A 10176-nucleotide genomic window follows, 5' to 3' on the forward strand; every position below is an offset into this window, starting at 1 on the left:
TAAGACATCTTTGGGGAGACATTACTCTTCTGACCACACTCCTAAGCTACCTTTTGATATTTCCATCAATGTATTTCATCAGTTCATGCCTCAAGGAAGCTGTCTAAAAGCATACATTTAAAAAATACCAGACTGAGTGACATCAGCATCATGGTTGAGTGAGCTTTTCCGTAAACTTTCCCTGGAGAAGATACAACAAAAAGGATATTCACATATCAATAAAGGACACTTACACAACACAAAAGGACGTTTGAAAGACCCATGTAGCCACACATCTGAGAGTGGACGTGTTGGAGGCCTCAGAGGAAGTGGGGAGAGGTAAGGAGAAATCCTCCCCATCCCCATCGGATCAGCGACTCTGGGTCTGCACAGCTTCCAGAGAAGGGGGAGGGGCAGCCATCTGCGGGAAAGTCGTAACTCTCCAGTTCTCTCACAACCTGTTGGAAATTCCCACATGGAGGAGTCGGAACTGCTGCAGGGTTGCCGGCATCATCTGAGCACCCTGGAGAGCAGATAGCAAGGGAAGAAACCAAAGCCCTCTGGGATCGGGCAGGCAAAAGAGAGAGCCACTCCGCCCTGCTGACCAGCACTCTGCCACCCAGCACTTCAGCTGGTCAGTCAGAGCAGTCGCAGAAAACAGTTGGCTCAGAATACACAGCCCTTGACCCCCACCCAGTGGTGGCAGGTGGAAACTGCAAGCAGATATTGTTAGGATGAGGAAACACAACCCAAACACAGCAGGCACGATGCAAAAATACTTTAAATCACCAAACCAAAAGGAAAATGACAAGCACCCAGAAATCAACCCTGAAGGCACAGAAATTTATAACCTTAATGACAGGGTATTCAAAATAGCTATCATAAATAAGCTCAACGAGGGCTGGCCCCATGGCTTAGCGGTTAAGTGCAGGCACTCCGCTGCTGGCAGACTGGGTTCGCATCTTCGGCGCGCACCGATGCACTGCTTCTCCGGCCATGCTGAGGCCACATCCCACATATAGCAACTAGAAGGATGTGCAACTATGACATACAACTATCTACTGGGGCTTTGGGGGAAAAAAAAGGAGGAGGATTGGCAATAGATGTTAGCTCAGAGCCGGTCTTCCTCCGCAAAAAGAGGAGGATTAGCATGGATGTTAGCTCAGGGCTGATCTTCCTCACAATAAATAAATTAATAAATAACTGGTAAAAAAAAAAAAAAGCTCAATGAATTACAATTACAATGAGATAAGGAATTTCTTCACAAAAGAGATTGAAACCATAAAGCAAAACCAATCGGTATTGTTGGAGATGAAAAAAACAATGAAGGACATAAAGGAAAACCTGGACTCTTTAGCAAACAGAGCTGACAATATGGAGGAAAGAATTAGCATTATTGAGGATAGGAATGCAGACAAGCTCCAGATGGAGGAGGAGAGAGAAGTAAGACTAAAAAGAAATTCTCCGAGAAATGTCCCACTTAATTAGGAAATGCAACATTAAGAATTATAGGTATTCCTGAGGGAGAAGAGAGAGAGAAAGAAACAGAGAGCTTATTCAAGGAAATAATAGCTGAGAACTTCCCAAATGGGGGAAGCAGCTGGAAATTCCAGTAAATGAAGCCAATGGGTCACCTAAATATATAAACAGGAAAAGGCCCTCTCCAAGGCATATAGTAGTAAAGTTGGAAAAAGTCAATGACAAAGAAACAATATTAAGGGCAGCTAGACAAAAACAAAAAATAGCATACAAAGGAATTCCCATCAGGCTCTCAGCAGATTTCTTAACAGAAACTTTACAGGCTAGGAGAGACTGGAATGATATATTCAAAATCCTGAAAGACAAAATCTTTCAGCCAAGAATACTCTATCCAGTGAAAATATGCTTCAAATATGATGGAGAAATAATAACTTTCCCAGATAAACAAAAGCTAAGGGAGTTCATGGCCACGAGATCCCCACTACAAGAAATGCTCAAGAAGTCTGTCATGCATGAAAAAAAAAGAGAAAGGGAATACAAAGCTTCGAGCAAGGAGAAAAATAGGTAGACAGAATCAGAAAACTAGTAGCTCTTTATCAGAAGAGGTTAACAACCACTTAAATACCAAAATCAAAGATCAGAGGAAGGAAAACACCAAAAATATATATAACCTCATCACTTTAAACACACACCCACAACACAAGATGGAATAAGTTGTGACAAGAATAACTTAGAAGGGGAAGAGGAAAGGGATCAAATCAACTTAGTCTAAGGAAATACAAGGTCATCAGATAATGGACTATCTCATCCACGAGATTTTTTATACAAACCTCAAGGTAACAACTAAACAAATAATCATAACAGAATCACATATGACAAATAAAGAGAAAACTAAAAGAGTCATCAGACAGAACTATCAAACTGCATTGGTAGTCCGAAACACACGGGATGAGAAACAAAGCAAATGCAAAAGAACCAGAAAATAAGACACAAAACAGCAACATTAAGCCCTCATGTATCAGTAATCACTCTAAATCTACATGGTTTGAACTCTCCAATCAAAAGACAGAGAGTGGCAGGATGGATTAAAAAGCAAGACCCAACAGTATGCTGCCTCCAGGAAACACATCTCAGCTCTAAAGACAAACACAAGCTCAGAGTGAAAGGATGGAAGACAACAGTCCAAGCTAATGGCAAACAAAAGAAAGCAATTGTTGCCATACTTATATCAGACAAAGTAGACTTCAAGACAAAACAGGTAATGAGAGACAAAAGAGGGGCAATATATAATGATAAAAGTGACACTCTACCAAGAAGACATATCAATTATAAATATATATGCACCCATCATAGGAGCACCAAAGTACATAAAGAAACTATTAAAAAACCTAAAACGAGATATTAACAACAACACAATAATAGTAGGGGATCTTAATAACCCACTTACATCAATGGATAGATCATCCAGACAAAAAGTCAATAAGGAAACAGTGCACTTAAATGAAAAACTAGGCGAGATGGACTTAATAGACATATACAGAGCACTCCACACAAAAACAGCTAACTACACATTCTTCTCAAACATGCATGGAACATTCTCAAGGATAGACCATGTGTTCGGAAACAAGGCAAGCCTCAGTAAATTTAAGAAGATTGAAATCATAACAAGCATCGTTTCAGACCATAATGCTATGAAACTAGAAATCAACTACAAGAAAATAACTGGGAAAGTGGCAAAGATGTGGAGATTAAACAATATGATACTGAACAACCAATGGATCATTGATGAAATTAAAGGAGAAATCAAAAAATATCTGGAAATAAATGAAAATGGAAGTACGCCATACCAACTCATATGGGATGCAGCAAAAGTGGTCCTAAGAGGGAAATTCATAGCAATACAGGCCCATCTTAACAAACAAAAAAAATCTCAAATAAACAACCTTAATTATGCTTAACAGAACTAGAAATAGAAGAACAAACAAAGCCCACAGTCAGCAGAAGGAGAGAAATAATAAAAATTAGAGCAGAAAGAAATGAAATTGAAACCATAAAAACAGTAGAAATGATTAATGAAACAAAGATTTCATTCTTGGAGAAGAGAAACAAAATAGACAAACTCTTAGCCAGACTCACTAAGAAAAAAATAGAAAAGTCTCCAATAAATAAAATTAGAAATGAAAGAGGAGAAATTACAATGGACACCACAGAAATACAAAGGATTATAAGAGAATACTATGAAAAACTATTTGCCAACAAATTGGACAATCTAGAAGAAATGGATAAATTCTTAGACTCATACAACCTCCCAAAACTGAGCCATAAAGAAATAGAGAATCTGAATAGACCAATCACGAGTAAAGAGATTGAAACAGTAATCAAAAACCTCCCAAAAAATAAAAGTCTGGGACCAGATGGCTTCTCTGGAGAATTTTACCAAACATTCAAAGAGGACTTAATACCCATCCTTCTCTAACTGTTCCAAAAAATAGAGGAAGATAGAACACTTCCTAACACATTCTATGAGGCCAACATCACCCTGATACCAAAGCCAGACAAGGACAATACAAAGAAGGAAAATTACAGGCCAATATCACTGATGAACATAGATGCAAAAGTCCTCAACAAATATTGGCAAACTGAATACAGCAATATGTTAAAAAGATCATACAACATGACCAAGTGGGATTTACACCAGGGACTCAGGGATGGTTAGACATCCACAGATCAATCAACGTGATACATTGCATTAACAAAACGAGGAATAAAAACCACATGATCATCTCAATAGATGCAGAGAAGACATTCAACAAGATCCACCATCCATTTATGATAAAAGCTCTCAACAAAACGGGTATAGAAGGAAAGTACCTCAACATAATAAAGGCCATTTATGACAAACCCACAGCCAACATCATACTCAACAGGGAAAGTCTGAAAGCCATTCCTCTGAGAACAGGAACAAACAAGGGTGCCAAATCTCGCCACTCTTATTCAACATAGTACTGCAAGTTTGGGCCAGAGCAATTAGGCAAGTAAAAGGAAGAAAAGGAATCCAAGTAGGCAACAAAGAAGTGAAACTCTCACTATTTGCAGATGATGTGATTTTATATCTAGAAACCCTAAAGAATTCATTGGAAAACTATTAGAAATAATCAACAACTATAGCAAAGCCACAGGGTACAAAATCAACCTACAAAAATCAGTTGCATTTCTGTATGCTAATAATGAACTAACAGAAAGAGAACTCAAAAAGATAATACCATTTACAATCACAACAGAAAGAATAAAACATCTACGAATAAATCTTACTATGGAGGTGAAAGACCTATACAATGACAACTATCAGACATTATTGAAAGAAATCGATGATGACATAAAGAAATGGAAAGACATCCTATGCACATGGATTGGAAGAATAAACATAGTTAAAATGTCCATACTACCTAAAGAAATCTACAGATTCAATGCAATCCCAATCAGAATCCCAATGACATTCTTCACGGAAGTAGAACAAAGAATACTAAAATTCATAGGGGGCAACAAAAGACCTCAAATAGCTAAAACAATCCTGAGAAAAAAGAACAAAGCTGGAAGCATCACAATCCCTGACTTCAAAACATACTACAAAGCAATAGTAATCCAAACAGCATGGTACTGGTACAAAAACAGACACACAGATCGATGGAACAGAATTGAAAGCCCAGAAATAAAACCACACATATACAGAAAGCTAATCTTCCACAAAGGAGCTAAGAACATACAATGGAAAAAGGAAAGTCTCTTCAATAAATGGTGCTGGGAAAACTGGACAGCCACATGCAAAAGAATGAAAGTAGACCATCTGCTATCACCATTCACAAAAATTAACTCAAAATGGATCAAAGACCTGAAGGTGAGACCTGAAACTATAAAGCTCCTAGAAGAAAATATAGGCAATATGCTATTTGACATTGGTCATAAAGGAATCTTTTTGGATGCCATGTCTACTTAGACAAGGGAAACTAACGAAAAAATAAGCAAGTGGGACTTCCCCGGATTAAAGAGCTTCTACGAGGCAAATGAAACCGGGATCAAAATTAATAGACAACCCACCAGCTGGGAGAAAATATTTGGAGAACATGTGTCTGACAAGGGGTTAATCTCCATAATATATAAAGAACTCACACAACTGAACAAGAAAAAAACAAATAAATGGGTCAAAAATTGGGCAGAGGAAATGAGCAGACACTTCTCCAAAGAAGATATACAGATGGCCAATAAGCATATGAAAAGATGTTCAATATCACTAATCATCAGGGAAATGCAAATCAAAACACTAAGACCTCATCTTACACCTGTTAGAACGGCTATAATCACCAAGACAAAAAACAACAAATGTTGGAGAGGATGTGGAGAAATAGGAACCCTCATTCACTGCTGGTGGGAATGTAAACTGGTGCAGCCTCTATGGAAAACAGTATGGAGATTCCTCTAAAAATTAAAAATAGAAATACGCTATGATCCAGCTACCCCACTGCTGGGAATGTATCCAACAAACCTGAAATCAACAATCCAAAGAGGCTTATGCACCCCTATGTTCATTGCAGCATTATTCACTATAGCCAAGAAGTAGAAGCAACCCAAGTGCTTCCAACACAATGGAATACTACTTAGCCATAAAAGAAGACAAAATTGTCCCATTTGCAACAGCAGGTATGGACCTGAGGATATTACATTAAGCGAAATAAGCCAGAGAGAGAAAGACAAACACCACATGATTTCACTCACATGTGGAATATAAACCAACGCACAGACAGAGAGAACTGTATGGTGGTTACCAGGGGCCAGTGGGCTTGGGGGTGGGCACAAAGGGTGAAGGGAGGCATGTATATGGTGACTGACAAACAATAATGTACAACCGAAATTTCACAATGTTATAAACTATTATGACATCAAAAAAAAAAATACCAAACTTATGAGAGCACTGATGCGGGAATAGTCCATCTAGTCACAGCTTTGCCTAAATTACTTCAGGACACCAGGCCCTGGTGGGGATTGTTATAAGGCAGCAACTTGGGCAAACAAGTTTGGAGTGCTGATGCTCACGGGTCCCAAAAGAACTGTGGATACACGCTCACATTAGCAAGTCCCTCTCTATCTTCTCTTCTGAAAAATGAGGGAGATGATAATGGTACTCACCCCTTGGCATCACTGTGAGAATTAAGAAAGTTAAAGTGCCCAGAGCAGTGTCAGGCACATAGTCAGGCTCAATATTTGTCAGTATTATTACTTCCATCATTACTGTTGTTGTTGTTACTTACTCCTCTGCAAGTGACATCAAGTTTAAAGGGGTAAGATTTCCCCCTTTCCACCTCTAAAGGAACACCTTTAGGCTGTGTCACTCCATTCTGACATTTTTCTCTTGAAATTTTTAGCCCAATATTGCAGTCTGTCAACACTGAGGGACTCTGTGTAAAGAGCCATTTTAAATATTTATTGTAAGGACGTGGTCGGGGACACCATCCACCAACCTTCGCGGTGCCCCTTTATGAGAAAGTGACCCTCAGATCTCAGTTCCAGGACCACCTGTGCTTCTCTGAGACAGATGAACACAGTAAAGTGGGTGAACAGAAGGCCTCCAGCCATGATTGCTAGACAGCTCAGATCCCAATGTGCAGCCCACCTCCAGAGAAAAGTATGAATGAACAAATTAGAGTATGAGACGATTTCCTCCCCCTCCACACACATAGTTCCTCCTAACGGCCTTGGGCCCCTCAAAACAGAACAACCTGAGTGAGCATAGTATTCACTAGGATAGACCAATACATATAACAAATAATAACAACAACAACAGCAATAACTGTGGCTTAAACAAGTTACAAGCTTACTTTTTTCTCACACAAACATAGATACATGGGGGTTTTTATGGGCTGAATTATGTCCCCCCACACACAATTCATATGCTGAATTCTGTACCTCAGAATGTGATTGCATTTGTAGAGAGAGCCTTTAAAGAGGTAATTAAGTTAAAATGAGGCCGTTAAGGTGGGCTCTAATCCTATCTGACTGGTGTCCTTATAAGAAGAGGCAGTTACGACAGAGAGAGACCCAGAATGTGTGCACAGAGAAAAGGCCATGTGAAGACACAACGAGAAGCCAGCCATCAGCAAGTCAGGAAGAGAGGCCTCAGGAGAAACCAACCCTGCTGACACCTGGATTTTGGACTTCCAGTCTCCAGAACTGTAGGGAAATAAAAATAAATTTCCATTGTTTAAACCACTCAGTCTGTGGTATTTTGCTATAGTAGCCCTAGAAAAGTAATACAGAGGTTACGATGGCTCATGGCATCAGAGACCCAGGCTCCTTCCGTGTGGTTGCTTGTCATTCTCAACACATGGTTAACATCTCACAACCCAAGATGACTGCTTGAGCTGTAGCCATCACTTCCACATTCTAGCCAGCAGGATGAAGGAATGGAAGAAGAAAGGAAGGCACGTTCCTCCCTTTTAGGATATAATTCAGAAGCCATATATGATATTTCCACTTACATCCCAGTGGTCAAAACTTAGTTATAAAGCTATACCTAGTTTCAAAAGAGGCTAGGAAGTGTACCTTCAATCCTAGACAGCCACATAACCAGAATCAGGGTATTCATTTACTAAGGAAGAAGAGGAGAACAGACATCGGTCATGGTCATGAAAAGGAAAATGGATAAAAAAAAAAGTGTCAGCCAGACAATGGAATACCATGTGGCCATTACAAAGAGTAAGACAGTTCTTCTGGTTAAAGATAGTAAATTGATCACACACTTTATATAGTCTCTATCCACAACCCCATGAAAATGATAGCAAAGGAATAAAAAAAATTAGAATAAATGAGGTGATATCAGTGGACAAGAGTTCAACACACTTTAAGGAAACAGAAAGCAGGTGGAGTGATAACTCACCCACAGAGGAAACTATAACCTAGAGTGCAGTCAGAGGGGCGTATCAGTGAGAAACGGCCAACTGGCCCCAAACGCAGAGAGGCTCGGAATTGGAAAGCCTCAGGCAGGAAAAAGGGTGAGGGAGGGGGAAACACAGAGACAGGCAGAAAGTCCATACAAAGTCAGGCCCCATCCTACATTTCCTTTCACAGAATGTCAGCAGGCAGTGCCTTCTCCCAGTGGGGCTGGCCCCACGACGCAGCAGTTAAGTTTGGCACGCTCCACTTTGGCAGCCCGGGTTCACAGGTTCAGATCCCGGGCGCAGACATACACCACTCATCAGCCATGCCATGGTGATGACCCACATACAAAATAGAGCATGATGGGGACAGATGTTAGCTCTGGGCCAATCTTCCTCACACACACACACACAAAAAAATAGTCATAAAGACAAAGAAAAGTAAAGGACATTAAAAGACATGAAGTCCAACGTGTGAATAAGGGTAGTGCTAGAAAGAAACAAATGAGAAAATGGAGGTGACAAAATTAACAAAAAAAAAACTCCCAGAATTGAAAGGCATAAAAAGGCACGCACCAAGGCACATCATGATGACTTCTAGCACTCCAGAGGCGAAGAAAAGACTGTGAAATCTCCCAAGGGGAAGAAATATATCACGGTGAAACGGGAAAGTCAGAATGGCACTAGACTCCTCAAAACAACCCTAGATGTCCAAAGACAATACAGCAATAATGTCAAAACTCTGAGAGAAAATAACCTAGAAATCTATACCCCGCCAAATGATCAGTCAGATGTGAGGGCAGAGTGAAGACATTTGAGACACACAGATCTCAGAGAATCTCCTTCTCGTGCCCTCTCCTAGGAATTTACTGGAGGATGTGCTCCTAGAGCAAAACAAGCAGGGAAATCTACAAAGGGAAAGACATGATGCCGAACACAGGAGATCCAAATCAGAAAAGCAGTGAAGAGTGTTCCAGAAAGACTGCTGCACAGAAGGCCTAGAGAACAATGAATCCAGACTGAGCAGGATGGAGGGCTCCAGGAGGGAGGCCTACAGGAGAAAGACAGTCCATAGAGTGGGTGATGTGGTAGATGATGAGATGGAGCATCTGGACACCATCAAACGCTGTGTATGGAAAATTATCCTAATAAACACTGAAGCTACTCTTAACTCACATGAGAACCAAAAGCCACAAAGCTGGCCCACAGAAACCTGTCACATGTGGTCCTCCATGCTCCCTTCTCCCCCCGTGCTGACTTTGGGACCCACACATCGAAGATGGAGCAGCTACAGGACCAAAGCAGCCTGAGGCCCGGAGTCATCACTCGATCGCCATTCATCAGGAGCATCGTTTTAGACCTTAGATAAGAGAAATAAACTTGCACTGAGTTAAGCCACTGAGATTTAGGAGTTGTCATGTGAGCTAGTGTTAACTTGGTCTTCCACATGCACACCTCCATCTAGTTGACTTTAATTCTGAGTTGTTGTGAATATACTTTCTCTTTCTTTTGTCTTAGTTTTTTAAGACAACAACAAACTTAAGGCATTTGATCACCCTTATTTCACATATCTCTACTTTAGTATATTCTTTATTTGTTTCTCTTTTTGAGCATTTCTTCCAAAGCTTTCAATAAGGGTCTTTGGTCTTTGTGTGAGAATATTTTTATAATGCCTTCATATTTTGATAACAATTTGGCTAACATAAAAAACTTGGGTTCGAAGTTATTTTCCTTCAATTCCCTAAAAGATGCTATCATCTTCTTATAACCAGTGTTGTTGTTAAGAAGTCTG

Source organism: Ceratotherium simum, chromosome 33 (genome assembly GCF_057802395.1).
Source record: "Ceratotherium simum simum isolate JZ-2026a chromosome 33, ASM5780239v1, whole genome shotgun sequence".
NCBI lineage: Eukaryota > Metazoa > Chordata > Mammalia > Perissodactyla > Rhinocerotidae > Ceratotherium > Ceratotherium simum.